General features: G+C 42.5%; 1 pseudogene; it reads left to right on the top strand.

Annotated features, from left to right (window-relative positions):
• Positions 1–542: 542 nt before the first annotated feature.
• Positions 543–19,370, top strand: LOC123364323 (annotated as a pseudogene).
• The last annotated feature ends 1,674 nt before the right edge of the window (positions 19,371–21,044 follow it).

Here is a 21,044-nt window from a genome sequence, read left to right as displayed (position 1 = left end):
CTTTGTCCTACGACTGAGTAATGTAGTTATACTGACCTAATCTCCTAGTGGAGACCATACCTGAATCAGTGCAAAATTGTGTTTAGAAAAAAGCCTTTGTTTCATAAAAAGTAATGGATTGTTCAACACTGATATATTTACAGAAGGATATCTCCTATTTCACCTATCTTTCTAGTGGATGTAATAACGGCTAGGAAAGTAAATTTTAAAGATAAACCTGTTTTCAAAAATATGCAAATTTGAGCCCTGCCCACCCAATATAACCAACACCTGTCCATTCTGACCATACCACTGTGCACAGGGCTTGCTTTAGGAATTCAAGGAGGGCTGATGAGCAGGACTTCCAAGTCTCATGAATTTCACATGACATTCATACATTCAGCAGCTTTGTCACACCTTCCTGCATTCCAGCTGGGATGTCACACTCGCCTTGCAGTCCTATGGGATTTCCTCTGTAGTACGTCATCCCCCACACCAGGGGATGCTGTGGCAGTGCACAGCTACAGGTAGCCAGGTGCCCCCTTTGTTTCCTCTCATGCTGATGCCGGGTTCTCTGCTGGATTGCAGCCAGCCAGGCAGCCACTGGGGAGGGGCGTCTGCACACCCATGGCCGGCAACTGTGAGGAGAGCGCAGGGATCGCGAGCTCCTGACTCCCAGCCTGATGCCTCGCGCCCCCCACCCAACTGTCCTGACACCCCCCAACTGCCCCGATACCCCTCAACCGCCCTGAAACCCCCAACCACTGACACCCCCCGACTGCCCCGACACCCCCAACTGCTCTGACATTCCTCAACCGCCCTGACACCCCCAACCACTGACACCGCCCAACCACTGACACCCCTCAACTGCCCTGACACCCCCCAACCGCTGACACCCCTCAACTGCCCTGACAACCCCCAACCACTGACACCCCTCAACCACTGACACCCCTCAACTGCCCTGACACCCCCCAACCGCTGACACCCTCAACTGTCCTGACACCCCCAACCGCCCTGAAAGCCCCAACCACTGACATCCCCCGACTGCCCTGACACCCCCAACTGCTCTGACATTCCTCAACCGCCCTGACACCCCCCAACCACTGACACCCCTCAACCACCCTGACACCCCCAACCGCTGACACCCCCCGACTGCCCTGACACCCCCCAATCACTGACACCCCTCAACCGCCCTGACACCCCCAACCGCTCTGACATTCCTCAACTGCCCTGACACCCCCCAACCACTGACACCGCCCAACCACTGACACCCCTCAACTGCCCTGACACCCCCCAACCGCTGACACCCCTCAACTGCCCTGACACCCCCAAACCGCTGACACCCCTCAACTGTCCTGACAACCCCCAACTGCCCTGACACCCCCAACCACACAGGCACCCCCCGACTGCCCCCACCTCCCCAACCACTCTGACATTCCTCAAATGTCCCGACACCACCCCAACCTCTCTGACATTCCTCAACCGCCCCGACACCCCCCAACTGCTCTGACACCCCCAACCGCCCCAACAACCCCAACTGTCCTTACACCCCCCAACCGCCACGACACCCACAACTGTCCTGAGACCCCCCACCTACCTGTTCTGACACACAACTGCCCCGACATCCCCAGCCGACTGCCCCCACACCCACCCACCCCGGCACCCAACTGCCCCGACACCCCCCATCCAACCGCCCCGGCACCCAACCACCCCGACATCCAAAACCCAACTGCCTCAACACCCCACTGTCCCGACACCCCCCAACCAACTGCCCCAAAACCTCCCACCCATCTGTCCTGACACCCCACTGCCCTGACACCTCCCACCCACTTGTAGTCTTAGGCTCTGATCCTGACAATGCTTATGAACATGCTTAACTTTAAGCATATGAGTATTTTTATTGAAGTCAAGCATACATTTGTGGGATCAGAGCTTTGGACTGGAAGCTGCTTGGAGCAGAGACAGTATCGTAATATGTGCTTAATTACAGTGCCCAGTACAATGGGACACTATCTAATATAAATAAAAAATAACACATATTTATATGTAACCATAGTATTACCCATATATCAAAGTCCTAGTTTACATAGGACAGTCAGTTAATGTTAAGAACACCATTTAAATTAAATTAAAATGTGTGGAACTTCTCTGCTAGTAGGAAGAATAAAGGATAATGTCATCTTTTCCTAGTGGAAAAGCTAAGAAAACTGCCTTGACTATGAAGAGTTTTGGACTTAGTTTGTTTCATTCTCTTTTTAACAGGAGATGCTAAGCAGAAGTAAATCCAGTATTTCAGAGCAGAAACTTGTAAACTATATGACCTATCTGACTTACATATTGGAAGAATTGACTGGTCTGGAGCACCTTAAGACTATCTGGATTAGGTGTTCTACTTCTTGTTGCTGTTAATTCCATTTATAATGCTGCTTGCATTTCATATCGTTCTGTTTGGTGTTCTCTACCTTTCCAGTCTTCTCCTTCATGTTTACAAGAGAAAGAATCACCTAAAGGGGGATTATTCCAGTAAGTTATGGGACAATGGCAGGCAAATGGTGATATGTCTTTGGGACTTGTATGGAAAGTTATGGCATGGTAAGCAAGATTTTTTTTCTTTAAACATGAATCCAAGCCCTCTTATATAAAGTGACAGCACTAAAGAAAACCCTGGTCTCCAAACAAATACTAGCTGGTTACTTCCTTCCCCATGCTGGCTGCTCCTTTAACTATTCCAGAGCAAGTTTGCTGGCTGGTTCAGTGTGACAAGGTCTTTTTTATGATAAAAAAAAAATCCTGTGTCAATGCCCTGTCATTCACTCAGACATTTGTGTTCCAAACTGATGCTTAAGCCTTTCAATATTATGAACACTTCCTGCTATATTTGAACTGAAATCACTTTCCATAAGAAACTAAATATTACAGAATTGAGAAGGAGTATTTAACAGTCCTAGGGCTAATATGTTATCCCTCCAGTACTGTCTTTTACAGATTGTTCCCTATTGCATTAGCTTAATATTTCAAAGGACACCGATTCTTGGGTGATCTGGTGGTATCTAGCTTTGCAGCTGTATGCCTTCCAGGTGCAGGTATGGACATCTCGGTGAGATGGCTTATGGGGAGTAGAACACCAGCCATCCAAGTTGGGAGGTATGTAATGGGAGGTACACTTTGGACCCCAAAGAAAGGTGCTCTTGGACCTGATTCACCACACCAAACTCCCAGTTTCTGTAAAAAGCAAGGCAATATCCACCTAGATCTCTTTGCCCCTGCCCCCCAATGAATGGCTAACCTTCCCCCCAGCCCCCGATCTTGTTCATGATTCCCAGAACCCCAGGTCTCTCAGGCAGGATCTGTTCTGGTCATAAGGTCATATTCATGTTTCCTATTCTTCCCCACTTCACTGAATCATAAAGGCTACAGCCCATTGAGCAGATGCCTTTATAATAGCTATTGTGAAGCAAAGACAGTTTGCTGTAGAGGTTTATTTCCCTCTTACACAGTTCCTTCAGTAACAACATCACCTTATAATCAATTTTACCTTGATATCAGTGACATGGCAAATGAGAAGTTAATCTTTGGTGCAATTTCCTTTATAACTTCCTGCTGGTATCTAGTAAGGAACTTACGTTAAATCACAGCATGACTGGTAGAATGACTTTGTGTACTTCACAGGTTATGAGCTTCATGGTGTGGAAAACATCCCAGAAGGACCAGGGCTGATTGTTTATTACCATGGTGCCACACCTATAGACTATTTGTACTTTCTGGCTAAATTATGTAACCAGAAGGGCAGACTCTGCCACTCAGTAGCTGATCACTTCACCTTTAAAATACCAGGTAAAGCACTTTCATTGTACTGGGCAGGTGAAGGGATGGGAGGACAGTTAGAAATATTTTAAATTCAAAGATACTTGGTGAAATTCATACATTAATACTAGAGATACATACATTAATACAGGCACTTTCAGATTGCTTTCCAGTGTGTACTACAAAAAATAGTGTAATTTCAAATGTTTGAGGAAATCTGAGGTCTTCTGAAGTTCATAATAGCTATTGGTTCACAGATTTCCAAAAACTTTGCATGTGGCATTAAGATAAAGAAGGGGCAGTGTTCTTTCTTTTGTTAAGTATCCCACTTAATATTTTTGGTATAATTAAGGCTGTTGTGAGTGAAAAGAATGCACTATTAAACTAGTTTTATTATTGACTTTCAAAGTTGTAACTAATATATAAATAGGGCCCTACTAATTCATGGCTATGAAAAACACGTCACGGCCCATGAAATCTGGTCTTTTGTGTACTTTTACCCTATACTATATAGATTTCAAAGAGGAGACAGCATTTCTCAAACTGGGGGTCCCAACCCAAAAGTGGGTCAGAGGGGGCATCATAAGGTTAATGTAGATGGGGCTGCCCAGCTATGAAGGCAGCAGCGCAGAAATAAGGGTGGCATGGTATGGTATTGCCACCCTTACTTCTGTGATGCCTTCAGAGATGGGCGGCCAGAGAGTGGAAGCTGCTGGCTGAGAACCCAGCTCTGCAGGCAGCAGTGCAGAAGTACGGGTGGCAATACCATGCTGTGCCATCCTTATGTTTATACAGCTGCTGGTGGCAGCGCTGCCTTCAGAGCTGTGCTCCCAGCCAGCAGCTGCCACTCTCCAGCCACTCATCTCTGAAGGCAGCACTACCGCCAGCAGCAGCACAGAAGTAAGGGTAGCAATAGCCAATCCCCCTACAATAGACTTGTGACCCCCCCACAGCCCCCTTTTGTGTCAGGACCCCTACAGTTATAACACCCTGAAATTTCAAATTTAAATATTGGAAATCATGAAATTTATTATTTTTAAAGTCTTATGACCACGAAATTGACCAAAGTGGATCGTAAATTTGGTAGGGCCCTATATATAAACTATTCTAATAAAGAAACTTTCTGTATCGGCATGATAAAATGTTATATTTTACTTATGTAGGAATGTGTCATATGTATCAACATTCCTCCCCTCAAGACATCTGTCCTCCAAGTGTACATATTAACTGTTCTGTTTCTATTCTATTCAACAGAGGTTTTTATGCTGCACTCATCACCTTAGTATCTGAGTGCTTTCCAGTAGTGCATTAAGCCACGTGACTACATATCTGTCACATGTTGTTTATTCTCTCATCATCTCCCCAGAGGGAGAAATGTGTGCAGTGGAGTATCTTGTTTTGGTAGGGTGTGACTTTTTAGAAGGCAAAGTCAAAGAAATACACCTTGCACCTGAATTGATGATGTTTATGATGGTCCTTAGTTCCTGGGGGAGTTCATTCCAAATTCTCAGACTCCCCCCAGAGAAAGTTTTTTCTCCTGCATAGACAAGTTTTACTCTTATTGTTGAGAGTTCCATTGTGCCAGAGGAGTGCAGTCATCAGCCATGGTCTTCATTCCAGAACTTTAGATGGTTTTTCACATATCCTGGGCCCAGGTCATGGAGTTCTTTGAAGATCAGGACTGATTCAATATCCTATTGGAAGTCAGTATAGAGAGTGGAAGACAGATCTGATATCTTCCCGGTAGCCTGTGTTGCTGAAGAGATGCACTGTGGCATTCTGTACTAGCTGTAGTTTGCTAAATGCTGAAGGTTTCATGCCTGAGTCTTCATAGAATCATAGAACTGTAGGGCTGGAAGGGACCTTGAGAGATCATCAAGTCTAGCACCCTGTGCTAAGGCAGGACCAAGTTAGCCTAGAGTGACCATCTCGGACAGGTGTTTGTCTAAACTGTTCTTAAAAACCTCCAGTAATGGGGATTCCACAATCTCCCTTGGAAGCCTATTCCAAAACTTAATGACCCCTATTGTTAGAATTTTTTTCCTAATATCTAACTTAAATCTCCTTTGCTGCAGATAATTCATTACATCTTGTCTTACCTTGAGTGGACATGTAGAACAGTTGATCACTGTCCTATTTGCAACAGTCCTTAACATATCTGAAGACTATTGCCAGGTCTCCTCCTCAGTCTTCTTTTCTTAAGTCTAAACATGCCCAGTCTTTTTAACCTTCCTCGTAGGTCAGGTTTTCTAAGCCTTTTATCATTTTTGTTGCTCTCCTCCGGACTCATTCTAATTTATCCATATCTTTCCTAAAGTGTGGCATCCAGAACTGGACACAATTATCCAGCTGAGGCCTCATCAATGCCAAGTAGTGTGGGCCAGTTACCTCCCATTTCTTACATATGAAACTCCTGTTAATACACCCCAGAATGATATTAGCCTTTTTCACAACTGCGTGACATTGTTCATTCATAGTCAATTTGTGATGCAGTATAAGCCCTAGATCCTTTTCAGCAGTCTTTCGAAACCACCAGTAATACAGTAGGGATGAATTTACCTGGCAATATTTATGTATGTCAGCACTTTTTCTGGAACAGGTATATTTCAAGATTTCTTGTATTGTATCTTTCAACTGATGTTCTAAAAGACATCAGCTTGCACTGATCAGGGCTGCTCACTACCAAATTCCTCTGGTAGTATTCCATCCATCTTAGCTGTTTTATTCATTGTAGGACAAAGGCCTCTCTTGACAGTAACTTTGTCCATCATACTATAGTATACTGTACAACTGAAGCAACATGTGAGGGGGCATGTGGGGGTCAAATGCCCCCACAGATTGCTCGGTCACATGGTGCAGCCAGGCCCCCTCCCTGCGAGGCAGCTGAACCGGTGAGTTGAGAGCTGTGCCAGGCAGGGAGAAGCAGAGGTGGAGGAACAGCCTGGGAGCTGCAGGGAGGGGCTGCTGCTTTCCAGGAGGAGGGGGGGGCACTGCTTTCTGGGTGGGGGTGCAGCCTCAGGGAGCGTGACTCCAGCTGTTCTACAGTTGTGCCCCCCCACCCCCATCAGCAGGCACAGACCGTCTCTGCTGTTTTATACCATATAGGTTCTTATATTGACCTCACCACCATAGTATCTAAGCGCCTTCCAGTAGTGCATTAAGTGGTAAGACTAACATCACTTGTAGTTTGTCACAGAGTTTATTCTCTCACACTCTTCTCAGGGGGAGAATTTTGTGTACAGTGTGGCGTTCTGTTGCAGTAGGGGGTTTTGTTGTTTCTTTCTTTTTTTTTTAATCTACACAGTGCTATGTTGTTTATGCTAGAGAAAGCAAGGTGAAAGAAATGCACCTTACACTTGGTACTGAAGATGGGGAGGTCTGTGATGGTCCTTAGTTCCCATGAGAGTCCCTTCTACAGAGAAAGCCTGGTCTGCACAGATGAACTTTACCTTTAAGGTGGAACGTTTCATTGTGCTGAGGAGTGACATTGCTGACCATAGTCTTCAGCCAAGCCATTGAGCACCTTGAAGATAAGAACTGAGATCTTGAATATGACTTGATATTCTATGGGAAGCCAGTGTAGGTAGTGGAGGACAGGTTTGACGTGATCACTGTAGTCCATGTTGCTGAGGAGATGTGCTGGAGCATTCCGTACTAGTTGAATTTCCCTAAGGACTGATGGCTTCATGCCCAGGTTGTAGCCAGAATTTTTGCTATAGTTTGAAAGTGCAAATGCCTTTCCATACAATGGTGGCTGAACATGTCAGAGTCTCAGTGCCAATAATATCGGAGGATTTTGTTATGCTAGACTTGTTGCTATTGACTATAACAAAATGTCTTGTCTGATCGATATTTAAAGTGTAGCTAACTTTGGTTGAATGTGAGGACTAAAGAGAGATTGTGTGGATTACCAATAGGTACCTTATTTGATTTGTGCTCATTACTACCCTGGGTTTCTGGCCATCCCAGGTACTGATGTCTGGATAAGAAACATCCAGTTCACAGAACTTTCCAATTTTATATAAACAAAAATCAAACAATAACATAAAATAAACAAATCAAATTAAGATTGGTCCATTGATACTAACCTGATTAATCTAATTATCAGGTTAATTACTGCCAAATACAATAATTCCTTCTCCGCTTTATCTAATAATTTGGGAAGGTGGCAGACCTTTTTTAGCTATCAGCCCCAAAATAACAGGGTACTGTCAATCTCAAGGTCTATTGATATTACAATAAAAAAGCTATGTTAAAAGAACATAAAGGTTGAAAAATCAAGCAGTCAAAAGTTAGGAAATGTTAGAATTAAGGTTGCTCATGCAACGTTACTTTGTCCCCTTTGTGCGTACGCATTATGATACAGTCTCTAATTACATGATCATATACTATTTTTCCACAAGACCTCTGCCTTATTCAGTACACAAGATAGACTATGCTCTGAAAATGCATTAGAGTTGTGTAGGCTGTTGGTTGTAAGACCCTGGCCCTATTTGTTGCAAATGTTGGAAGGTGTGTTGTGAAAGAGGTAGGGCATTGCAGAATGAGAAGGGATTGTCTCATGGTTAAGGCAGCTGAATACCACTCTGGAGAATTAGATTCTATCCCTGCCTCTGCCACAGAGTTCCTATGTGATTCTAGGCAAGTCATTTAAACCAAACTTTTCACAGGGAGTCACTAATTGTGCATTTTGCATTTTCTGGGAGCCCAGTGTTTTGCATTTTCTGGGAGCCCTAGGGCTGATTTGTAAAAGTGCTGAGCATTCACAGCTGCAACTGAAGTCAATGGGATCTGTGCACTGAACATATAAAGTGATATAGAATGCTAAATACTCTGAAAATCAGGCCATATATTTCCAAAGTGGGCACTTCAAATTAATGGACACTTCGGAGCTTAATTTCTCTGTAACTCGGTTCCTCATCTGTAAAATGAGGATAATAATAGTGCCTCATCTCACAGGATTATTATGTAGATATATTCTTCAAATTCTGTGTAGCACTCAGATACTGAAGTGATGAATGCCTGTGATGGGCATACAAACCTGGGACTGGCCAAGTGAGGGTTAATGAAAAGCTCTGGGCCAGACTGTTTAACCCCACCTCAATCTTCAATGAGTGGGATGGCCTAAAAGGGAGAACCATAGCTCAGGTAGTGGCATATGTGGGAGAAGAGCATCTCCCAGAGAAGAGTTTGGTTAAGAGCAGGGATTGCTCAAACAATTACTTCCTGCTGGAGCCCTCTGAGGAGAAGGTGGGCCTGATGCAGAATGATTACTTTGGCACTATTACCAATAACTCACCTGTGGAGGCTGTACAGGCCTATGACCTGCCAGGGGCTTCCTGAAGGAAGAGAATCTTGTTGTGTGTTCGGTTGTTTTCCTTTGGATCTTTGATAGCCCAGGAAAGAACAGACTTCTGCGGGACTCAGTCAGAGGGCTGAGTCTCCCACACCTGGGCCCATGCTGTTGACCACCCAGGCATTGCTGACCAGAGGCTGGGTGTATTCAACACACTGTCATACCCCAAGGGGGCGCTATGGGAGACCAAGCCCAATGGCAATGCCATGAATTTTCCAAGGGCTTTTTTTATAATGTTGTATTCAGAGCAGAGTCTGAAGAATGCATGATGAGTAAGTCATGTGGCCATTAATTGAATGATGACACAGCTAAAACAAAATACTGAATAATTACCTATCCAATGAGTATGGTCTATCCTATACATGCTGAGGCAGGAGTCCTATGGAAAGAAAATAGTTTGTGGTAACGTAATTAGAGACTGTATCATAAGTATACTCATGGTGGGGGGCAAATTAGGTTTCATAGGCATCCTTAAGTGTGGCATTTCTTTATTAGTGCTTGATTTTGCAAACTTAGCATTTTTTGCATGTAACTCCCTGAGGTTTTAAAACTGCACAATTCAAAATAAATAGAAATCTCATCATGAGTCATCAAATTCTGCACAAAGGTCATCAGCATGGTTGGATCCTTCAGATCTACAGCATAGACTTCTGCCACTTGAGCTAACAGAGTAACTGATAACTGTAGTAGGTTGTCATCCTTTAAGTGGACAAGCCACTAGAGGGGAATGAGACATACATTTAGCCAGGGGTTTTTAGAGATATTTACTGACAGCAGAGACATATTGAGACTCAGGAATTTGACATTTCAGTCCAGGCTTTGGTGAGGAGTGTGTTATAATAGTAAGAGATCCTTCTACGCCTAGCCTGAAACTTTCTACTTCTGTCCCCTCCAGCCTGCCCTTTCCCCAGCCTTCTCTTCCACCTTCCAGCCTGTTTCAGTCCTCCCTCTTGGCTCCCTTTCCTTCCTAGTTCCTGTCTGTCTCCTACCCAAATTCCTCACCACTCTGCATCTAGTCCCGCAACTTCCTTATCCTCCATGCTGCCTGAGCACCTGCAGTGTGGAGATTGAAAGTACAGGCAAGACAATATCCTTGCCTTCAGTTTCAATCCCTAGCAACACAACAATTGTCAGTAGCTGGGGTGAACAGCTACAGGAAGCGTTCTGCTCAGCTCCAGGATGGAGAATGCTAAATAGCTCTGCGGGGATGGTGCATGTGCAATCTAGTCAACACATGGCATCCTCACTTACTTTGTCAGTCAGTCATGCACACAAAGGAAAATCCCTTGTTATTATGACTAAACAATAGTTCTTTTCCAAAGACAGGTATTTAACTTCTTTCTTTATATTTTGGTTCTCATTGACTATCAGCAATTCAACTTTAACAAAATTCCCTAACACACAAATCTGGGTGAAAGGTTAGACTAATGCTATTAGAAAAAAGGTCTGTCACTCTTACAAATCATGGCTTGGGGTTCAGTTTTCACATGCAGGCCTATCTGCTTCACATGATGTTTAGCCACTTTTTTTTTTTAGGTTCTTAATATAAGGTGATTTAGAGTTCCATTATAATGTAAACTGGACATATTTCTTACAGGTATTAAACTGCTTTTAGATATTTTTGGTGTGATGCATGGTGGAAGAGAAGAATGTGTTCAAATTCTGAAGAATGGCCACTTATTGGGTGTCTCGCCAGGCGGAGTTCGAGAAGCATTCTTTAGTGATGAAAACTACAACCTCTTGTGGGGTAATCGCAAAGGCTTTGCTCAGGTGGCTATAGATGCAAAAGTGGTAAGTACCACCTCCTGCATGTATATACAGATGTATTTTCTATCTTGAACATGGGATCCAAAGACTAACAAAATAGTTCAAGTATGTTTTATAAGATAATGGATTTATCTTGCCCTCAGTGTCAGAGGGTGCTTCTTCAGTTACCCCGTGAGCAGTGCTGACTAGCTTGTTTTCGTGGCCTCTCACTCAAAACCACACACACAATCCATTTCTCTTCCACCACATGAACCTTTAATCCTTGCTTTCTAAACAGTATTGGACACAGGTATTGAACAGGAGGAGCCTGTCACAAAGCTTTCGTCACTCTCTGAGATTTTCAAGACTACCTGTTCCTTCCAAATATATATCCACCCAGTTACTGAGCCAGTTGTCTCATTAGCCCAGCAGTTATCACCCAGGGTCAGTAATTCCCACTAGGAACGTGTTGATTGACCCAGTCAAACCTGCAGCCTTCTCTGTGCTGCAGCACCTTCAGTGAACAGGGGACTATACCCAGCACTCAGTCATGATCAGTCACACAATCTGTACCTCTATGTTCACCCCTTTTACAAGAATATGATAAATTTTGTACAAAGTATGCCCTGTGAGGCATAATTTGAAAACTCATAATTTGCTGATCATTATTGTCCTGGTAAAATATGTGTGGCAACGTTGCATGTCAAGTTATAAGATTCCTCTGTATGGTATCACTGACATTCCACGTCTGGGGAGCAGCCACAAACCAGTTCCTCAGAGACAAAAGGCTAGCCAATGCCTCAGTTGGGTGTCAACAAAATCAAATGGACCATCACCTGGTTAAGTGGCCATTCTTTGGCAGGAAAGAGGATGTGCGTGAAAATTTACATCTTGACAAAAAAACAGCTGGGGGTTCCCATCCACCCAGACTTTGTCTCCTGAACCTCAGCTGGAGATGATCCTCAAAGAGGAGAAAGAACTATAAGAAGGGAGAGCAGCTGCGCCAAATTATCTCTCCCTTTCTCTCTAACAATCCACAACACCTGAAGAAAAAAGGAAATAGCTTTGGACTGGGAGAGGGATCCTGACTGAAAGAAATTCAGCCAGTAAAACTGCTGAAACGTGGGGAGAGAGACCTTGGCTTTGAATTCACGTAGCTTGTTAAGTTAGGCATTGGATGAATTATACTTTTATTTTCCTGTAACCAATTCTGAGTTTTATGCCTCATTATTTGTAGTCTCTTAAAATCTATCTTGTTGTAGTTAGTAAATTTGTTTTATTGTTTTATCTAAACCAGTGTATTTGGGATAACAGGATTTGTGCATGTCATTTTCTATTAATAAAATGACATACTTTATAGGAGCTTGTATTGTCAATGAAAGAGGTGGGCAGTACAAGACATACATTTCTGGGAAAGTCTGGGACTGGGAACTTGCTGGTGTTTCTCTGCAGTGTAATGCATGAGCGGCTGGCTAGAGCACTCATACACTATAACTGGGAGTAATTTACATGCTGGAGGCTGTGTATGAGCAGACCGGAAGTGGTAACTTGCACAGTAAAGCAGTGTAAAAGGCACCTAAGGGTAGAGAACTGAGGGGACACAGCTGTTCATGGTCCAGATTACACCCTGGGTAATGTCAGTGACAAATAAATTCAAACTTAGTTAACATTTTTATTTGCATAATATTAAACCTGAACAGAGATAGCAACATATCTTGAAAAATACACAACCACAACTCTGTGGCAAGTACAACAGCAGTCTTGTCAAGCTCTGATACTACTGTTGTGAACACAAGAGCAATTTGAATAGAGCATTTCAGTGTTTCAATTGATCATCTCCAACCAAGTAATATATTATCTGTAAAGCAATAGTCTCATTTGTTATATATGTATGTTATATATTTATGAGAACCTATATAAAATGTCGTTATCTAGTATTATCTCATACCACTATGCAGCTTTGGGAGAAAATATTTCCTGTACCAGAATACTTCTTGTACAATAAGCATAGCAAAATTTACCTGCCCCTAATGAAACAGCACTGAGGAGAGTGTTATTTTGTATGCTTCAGAGATCCCTATCAGCAGTCAGTAGGGAGGCTAACCAACCATAAGGCAGACAGTAGTGGATAGGGAATAGTGATGGAGAGCTCATTTTTTTCTCCCCACCTCATGCCATCTATATCGGCTCTTCTAAAATTGCAGAATCTGTGCAAATTTCCTTTAGGACTTTTGCTTCATTTGGTTTGCCTACCTGCAAGAGTTTGCAGCCAATAATATATCCGGATATTTTTTGAGCTTGCTATTTTAGGCAAAACCACAAAAAACAAACAAAATCCACCAGGATTATGCAGGGCCGGTGCAAGGAAGTTTCGCGCCCTAGGCGAAACTTCCACCTTGCACACACACCCCAGCCCTGCGATAGCTCCCTGTCCCCCCTCCACCCTGAGGTGCCCCCACCCCCACGGCAGCTCCCCCCCTGTCCTGAGGCTCCCCCCCCCCCGGGAGCCGTGCAGCACATCCCCACCCCAATTCACCTCTGCTCCACGTCCTCCCTGAGCACGCTACTCCGCTCTAATTCTCCTCCCAGGCTTGCGGCGCCAAACAGCTGATTGGCACTGCAAGCCTGGGAGGCAGGAGAAGTGGAGCAGCGACCGTGCGCTCGGGGAGGATCTGCTGTAAAAAAAAAATTGGGGGCACCGCTTTTTGGCACCCCCAAATCTTGGCGCCCTAGGCAACTGCCTAGTTCGCCTTAATGGTAGCACCGGCCCTGGGATTATGTCTCTGACGCAGTCCTTTTGGAATGGTTCTGCACATTTATGCAATCCGTTCTTTCTGCTTCTAAATTTTATGCTAACTATCAATATTGTTTTAGTGTTTGTGTACTTTGGGACCCTATCCAACACCCCTTGAAGTCAATGGAAAGATTCTTATTGAGAATCTCCCCTTTTAAGTTAGATCAGGCCCATGGTACATAACTAGCTGTAGTTTTTCTAAACAAACACATGACTTCTTTCATTTACTAATAAAAATTTATCAGTTTCATTTCAATTTAGTGAGATGATAACATTTGCTATGATCATGTGATAGATGGAATGCCTCTCTAGTTCAGAGATGATGGATTTTTAAAAAATTAGACTGAAATATTGTCCAAATCCTCACCACTTCTTTTTTCTCGTTTATTAGCCCATCATCCCTATGTTCACACAGAATCTTCGGGAAGGATACAGGACACTTGGAAAAATATGTAAGATATAATCCATATGTATCCCTTCAAGTTTAGGATTTTTTTAATATGTGCAATATATACTATATGTTAGAAATACACTTGTAAATCTATGGAGACTTCTGTTTTAACTCTGGTAACTTTTTTTTATTGTATTAATAAGGGTGCATATCAAATATGTATGAGGTAAAGCCAGGGTAAGTAGAGGGTTTGTTTCCCCACCATCCCCCAAGATTCTATGCCATGCAAACTGTCTTGCTTATTTTGTCATGGCTTTGGTAAAATGCTCATCACTTTGCAAACTAAGGCCTGGTCTACACTGGGGGGGGGGGGGTTCGAACTAAGGTACGCAACTTCAGCTACGCTGAAGTCGAACTACCTTAGTTCGAACTACTTACCCGTCCTCACGGCGCAGGATTGAAGTTCGCGGCTCCCCCGTCGACTCCGCCACCGCTGTTCGCGGTGGTGGAGTTCCGGAGTCGACGGGAGCGCATTCGGAGTTCAATATATCGCGTCTAGATGAGACATGATATATCGAACTCCGAGAAGTCGATTGCTACCCGCCGACACGGCGGGCAGTATGGACGTACCCTTAGCAATCCAGGCATTCTTTGGATTAAGGAACTCAGCTAGCTTCTAACCTATCGCTCGCCATTTACAATTTTTTTTAAACTCACAGGGTCATTTAGGTGGCTTTATGAATATACTCGATTGCCAGTAGTTCCTCTATATGGAGGGTTCCCAGTCAAATTTCGCACATATATTGGCGATCCCATACCATATGATCCAAATGTAACTGCTGCAGAACTAGCTGAAAAGGTAATTTGATTTTCTGAATAGTCAAATCTCAAGTATTCTATATTTAAATTGTTGCTTTTCAAGGGCATAAGGCAAAAATAAAATGTCTTATAGTTTTTTATAAAGTAAAAGTTTTATAGTCATCTGTCACATAGTGAACTATTGCCCACTAACAGATGCTAGTGACTGTAATTGGTAATCGGTGGCTGCCATTGGCTCCTGACCTCATTGTCTTAAATTGTCATAATCTTTCATAGATTTGTACATTGTTTTAATTAGAGCTGGTAAAAACAATTATGATGGAACAGTTTTGTGATAGAAAATGCTGATCCAACTAAAAAACTTTTGCGGGAATGTATCGATTTCATTAAAAAAATTGACACAATTATCAAAGTAATTAATTTTGACTTGATTGTTTTGATATATATATAAACATTTTCATATGGTTGTGCTGATATTTCTGAAAAAAGTTTTCTGTACATTTTTGTTTTGCAGGAAATTCTGAAACTTCTATTTTCTTCATTCCAATTGGGACAAAAGGCAATTTTGAAATGTCACAATTTCCTGTAGAATGGAAATTGTGAGTTTCAACCAGCTCTGGTTTGAATCTCAAAACCCTCCTCCCTGCTGCTCTCCCTCAATAATTTACACCAGAGGTTTCCAAACAATGATACATGGAGTACTTGCCGGTTATTTATGGAGAGCTAGCACTGGTGCTGGTTGGACTTGTTACCAGCTGCTAAATTATATTGAAAGAAGTAAACATTTCATTAAAAGCTTTCCCCATTTCTTTTCCCTGGAAGCAATTAGCTTGTCACAGGGATGTTACCTCGTTGCAAAAGAGAAGGGAGGTGATTCACATAATCATTACTCAGAGTGAAAGGGTTTGGGAAACCTATTCTATTCTATTCAGTGGAGTGGAAAACGTGATGCAAAGGCAGTCAGTTTCAGGCAACTTGATTGTCAGCAGGTAACTGGCCTCTTTAAAGGGAGATGGGGCCAGCCCAACCTGTGCAATAATTAATTAGCAGCTTCCCACACTGAAGGGTAGAGACAAGGAAGCCAGCTGATGCTCTATTAAACACCTGAGCCTTATAAAAAGACAGAGGCATCAGTCTGGGAGTGGAACTACACAGGGCAGAAATAGGCAAAGGTTTCGTAACAACTCAGCCTATCTGACACATCTACTATTTAAATCCGACCTCTAAACCTCATGAATACATATCAGAACCCTTCAAAATGTGTAGTAAAGGATCAGAATCTATGGTCTCTTTTTGCCTTCAAAAATAGACAATCACACCTCTGAAAACATTTTTCAGTTGTTAATATATGGACCTACTGAATTCCAGCATCCCCAGTCTTTACTATCTACCACTCAGTTTCTCCCTTAAATATTTCAGTTTTTCCTCCCAGGTAGCCTCTTCTGCATGGGGAAAAACTCCCTGATAAAATCTGATCAGCCACTACCTCATCCTTCTCCAAAATCCTCCTTAAAACTCTCCACTGCCACAATGCTTACAAAAGCCAGCATGCTAATCATAGCTAGTTACAGGGTGGTAGTCGTTTTAGTCTGTATCAGCAAAAAGAACGAGGTGCCACCAGTACTCCTCATTCTCATAGCTAGTTAGATGACAAGCTGTGATTATTACTATTCTCCTATCCTTTTCCTACACCCTTCCTGTAAAACCAATTTAAAAAAACAACCCTACAATGCACGTAACTGTAAGCAAAGATGAGTCAATTCTTCATGTTATTCATTTGGCTTTGTGCATATCCCCATCCCCTACCCTTCATGTGTTTGTTGTCTCTATAGATAAGAAGTCAGGGAAAGGGCTCTCTCTTTTTCTGTTTGTACAGGTCTCAATAATGATTGGGGTCTTTGCGTACTACCATAGTATAAATATTTGTTGTCTGGAAGTAAAAATTGTTAGAGCCATTGGTAATAGTAAATAATCTGAATATATAGTATTGTATCTTCCCTTCAGATAGTCAGTAAATTCAATACAGACATGGTCTTCTCCCCTCCAGACTTTCCCAGCCTTCCTTTACTTAATTTCTTCCTCCATTCTCTCCCTAGGTTATTTGCTTGTGTGGTCTGACGAAGAGTTCACATGCTTAGCTAACATTGGGCATGACCAGGATATAGCCAAATCCTGCAGTGAGCTCCCTGAGGGCACACCCCATTGCAGGATTGGGGTTATAGTCAAATATACTGGGGGCTTTTAATAGCTAAATATGAAATACTTTCTCATCATGAGTTTTAAAGGATATTGAGGGGGATTCCTCCTCTCCCCCTCCTAACAGCATTTTCCACAGATTATTAAAAATATGTATCGTTAGCAAGCATGATAGTGAGTCTATGAGCTGCAGTGTTCTTATAAAGAAGTAAAATTCTCTGTTTCTTCTGTTTAACAGGCAAAGACTGCAATCCAATCTCTAAGAGACAGACACCAAAAAACACCAGGAAATATACTAAGAGCTCTATTGGAACGATTCGATAAACATCAGAAAGATGACTAGTGTGTTTAAATATACTGAAACATTTACGCATTTGCTAGTAAAAGAGCTTTACAATTGCATGTATTACTGTAACTTGTGATTTCTTTTAAGAAGCATTATCGTTAATTCTTCAGTAATTATTGCTGTGTCTCACCTGATGTTCTCCGGACATAAACAGTACCTTTCCTACCAGCAGAAAAAGGGTAAAAACAAACCAAAAAAAGGGTTTTTTGGTGTTGATTTCCCCATATAAAGTAGATCACTTCCAGCTATAGTTGGTTTCCCCGCTTTGCTAAAGGCTTGTCTACCCACGAAAACTTTCTAGATTAGCTCCGCTTGTAGATGCTCTATTCTAGAATAAAAGTAACTTTGTTCTAGAATAATTTGTGTGCCAAGTGCTAAATAAGTATAATGAGCAGAATAAAATTTAGCAAGAATGTTTGAAACAGCACTTGGTTGACTAGTGCTCTTTTGCTCACATTTTTCCATTACTGTTGTAATGCATTTTACTGTGATGTTGTCATTTATGTTGCAGAAAATGTTCCTTGCTGTGAATTTCTAGTTTGTAATTTATTTGTCTTTGACTTAAACTTGAAGGGTTAGAATTTAAGCAGTGAAAAGCAATATTCTTTATGCAGAAATCGCAAGAATCTTAACTATATACACTTGTCTGTTTGCAATCAAGGGAAGCCTATATACCTATATAATGACAGAAAATACATTAGATAGAAAGTATCCAATTATCCTATTGCTCTATGGAGATTTTACCCAAACAAGTAGGAACGACAACTGCTCCTACCCCTGGTCTGCCAAAATGATAATTAAAACCAGACTTTTGATTTTAACATTAATTTTTAAATGTTATCCACCACAGAGGTGGCTGTCTTCTTATGGCTCAGTTTTGCATTCCTGTGTACCCATGAATGAATGAGTTTGGGCTGAGAAATAAGGAAGATCAAAGCCTTGCTGTTCCTTTGTAACGTACTTAAAACAAAGAAAGTGATTTCCAGTGTTTCTTTCCAGTTTCTATTATCAAACTTAAATGTGCAAATCATTTATATCCTGCTTTTGTGCACAGGGAATCAAATGCTTAACCATTCAAAATGTTTGAATATATGACAGATCAAACAGTTCCTGCAAAGCATTTTGAAATAATTGGGTTTTTGTCCCTTTTTGCTTCTTTGAGGTATAGACGCTTTAGAAGAGTAAATTTTACCAAAAAGAGTTTGGATCTATTGGGGTTTTTTTAAGCTTAGAAAGGTCATAAAACGTAGATTCTGGTTTTGCTGGAGAACTTTTAGAGGATATCGGATGTGTCCTGTGAGTTCTTCATTGAAAGTTTGGGGTGTTCCTTTGTTGGAGTGTTTCCATTATGTTGTTATATAGGTGCTAGCAAAAAGAACAAACAGCTCCCCAACCCTCCCCCAGTGCTTTAACCAGTTTGACTAAAAAACCTTTCCCTGCTCAGCTTCCAGTGTCCTGTGATGTCAACATTACTTCTCCAATATCGATACATTTTGCCTTTATTTTACACAGCCATTGATTGTTAGTATCTATTAATTTTTATGTCCTAAAAGGGCAGACAAATGTTTATCCTGTTGTCCTTTGAAATTTAATCTTCATGTAATAGCCACTTGATGAAAATGGTAAGAGTAAAATCTTATTGAGCAAAATTAGAAATAATTTGTCTTTTAGTACAAGGTGTTTTATTTAGTACTTAAAATGTGTTCACTGAGTTTGAAAAGTCAGTGGTCATTTTGCATAAAAACAAATGCACCTCAGAAGTCTTTAGATGTTTTGTCTTCTTCAAAATCTGATTTTTAAAGTGTAGAAACAGACCAGTGTTCTGGTGTCAAAATCAAATGCAATAACTCTTCTCTCAATGTTAAATGTACTTGTTTAGTCATTCAAATCAATTTGATATGTACAATAGATAAAGCCCTAAAAATAAAGTTTCCATTGGAGCCAGAATTGATTCACTTCCATTGAACTGATTTTATATTTATCATATGTGGATTTCTTCTCTAGATCATATACAATGCTATTTACCAAATGTCATCCCCAATGATCACTCATTTTTCCACTAAAAGTCAGATCCAAAGCCCAGTGAGGGCAATGGAAGTCTTTCCATTAATTTCAATGGTTTTTGAATTAGGCCTTACATGCACTTTTGAGTTAATCATGAGTAGTGAACCTCTCCTATACCTTCAAGTGGTCAAGAATAAGTAGTGTTCTGCTTACTCTATGAGGACACTAAAGGTGAGTCTTCATAGCACCTCTTCAAGTCGACCTGCTAACACATGTTGAAAACTGAAAACTTCCTTGTCTTCCCTAGGATTTTACCATGAGTTAGTTAACTCAAGTTTAGAATATGCCTTTTTTCCCCTGAGTGAAGACAAGGTCTTAGATGTCAGAGTAGGGCTAGCCCATGTGAGAAAGGGAGTTGGCAGCTTCCCTATTTTCCTTTCCTCCCACTCAGCTTAGTAATACATTCTGTCCCTTGGCTGCTTCATTTCCTCATCTAAAATATGTCTGTTTCTGCACAATTGTGAGCAATGAGGGAGAAGTAAACAGGTAGCAGACACTCTACAGGGACAGAACAATGATGAAAAAACTGACCATTTTGATGAGTGACCATACTGGTCCCATGACAGTTGAACATGATGTATTTGGTGATCTATTTAGCCTGTGGTTTCTACCATATTAGAGTTGAGCCTTGAGTTAGGCTTCACATGCCTGCTAGGAAATGGACAATTACACAACACCTAAATTAGGAGGAGATGATATGAGGGAGCATCTCTTTGGCAGGGGCTCCCAGATATATGCTGCTGACTATCCATTGAAAGAGTGTAGCATATGATGAGGCTAGTACCGCTGTCCCCTTGGAACTGTCATTGCACTCAGTGCCAGGGATGGAAATGAAACAGGTGTAGTGGAGGCATGTCCTCCTCCAGTCTGGTGAACCTGTTAAAGAGTTGTGCACCATCTAACAAAGCTTTAAGGAAGGAAAAAATACACCATAAATATAAAGAGAGAGAAGATAAAATACCTATAACAAATGCAGAAATCACCGAGAGACCAACATGTACTTAAAAGACACAAAGAAGGACAGAAACAATATGTTTGAAATGTCCTGTATACAAGACACCTCTGCCCACTTAAAGAGGACTCCAGTACTAGAACAGCACCTTATCTCAGGAGAGGAAATCACTATTGTAGGGACTTGAGAAGCCGCGTCCAACAATGTTCAGATAACAGAAGAATTTATTCTTAACAAAAAAGCCTGGTAGCAATTACCGCGCTGCAGGGCGCGGGAGCGAGTCTGGCAGGAAAGCCGCGCGCTGTGAAGCCCGTGGGGACAATGTCCGAGGAGTAGAAGGCGGCCACCGGCTTCATCCCCTAGTGCCCGGGACACGGACTCTGCCCCAGGGCCAGCAGGGCGCCCTGCGCTTCACTTAACGCGGGAAGCGCCGGTGACGAAAGGCTCAGCCAGGGAGCCCAAGCGCAGGCAGCGGCCCCGGCGCGCTGCGGGGTGAGCTGCAGGCCGGGCGGCCCGGGCTCCCGCTCCCACCCTCGCCGCGGCGGCTCCCACTTCGGCCCTGAGCCATGAACTCCGCCCGGACCCCATTGGGTGCGA

The sequence above is a fragment of the Mauremys mutica genome, chromosome 2 (assembly GCF_020497125.1).
Source record: "Mauremys mutica isolate MM-2020 ecotype Southern chromosome 2, ASM2049712v1, whole genome shotgun sequence".
In the NCBI taxonomy this organism is placed as follows: domain Eukaryota; kingdom Metazoa; phylum Chordata; order Testudines; family Geoemydidae; genus Mauremys; species Mauremys mutica.
Note: the sequence above shows the minus strand (reverse complement) of the source record. Positions and strands in the feature narration are given on the sequence as shown.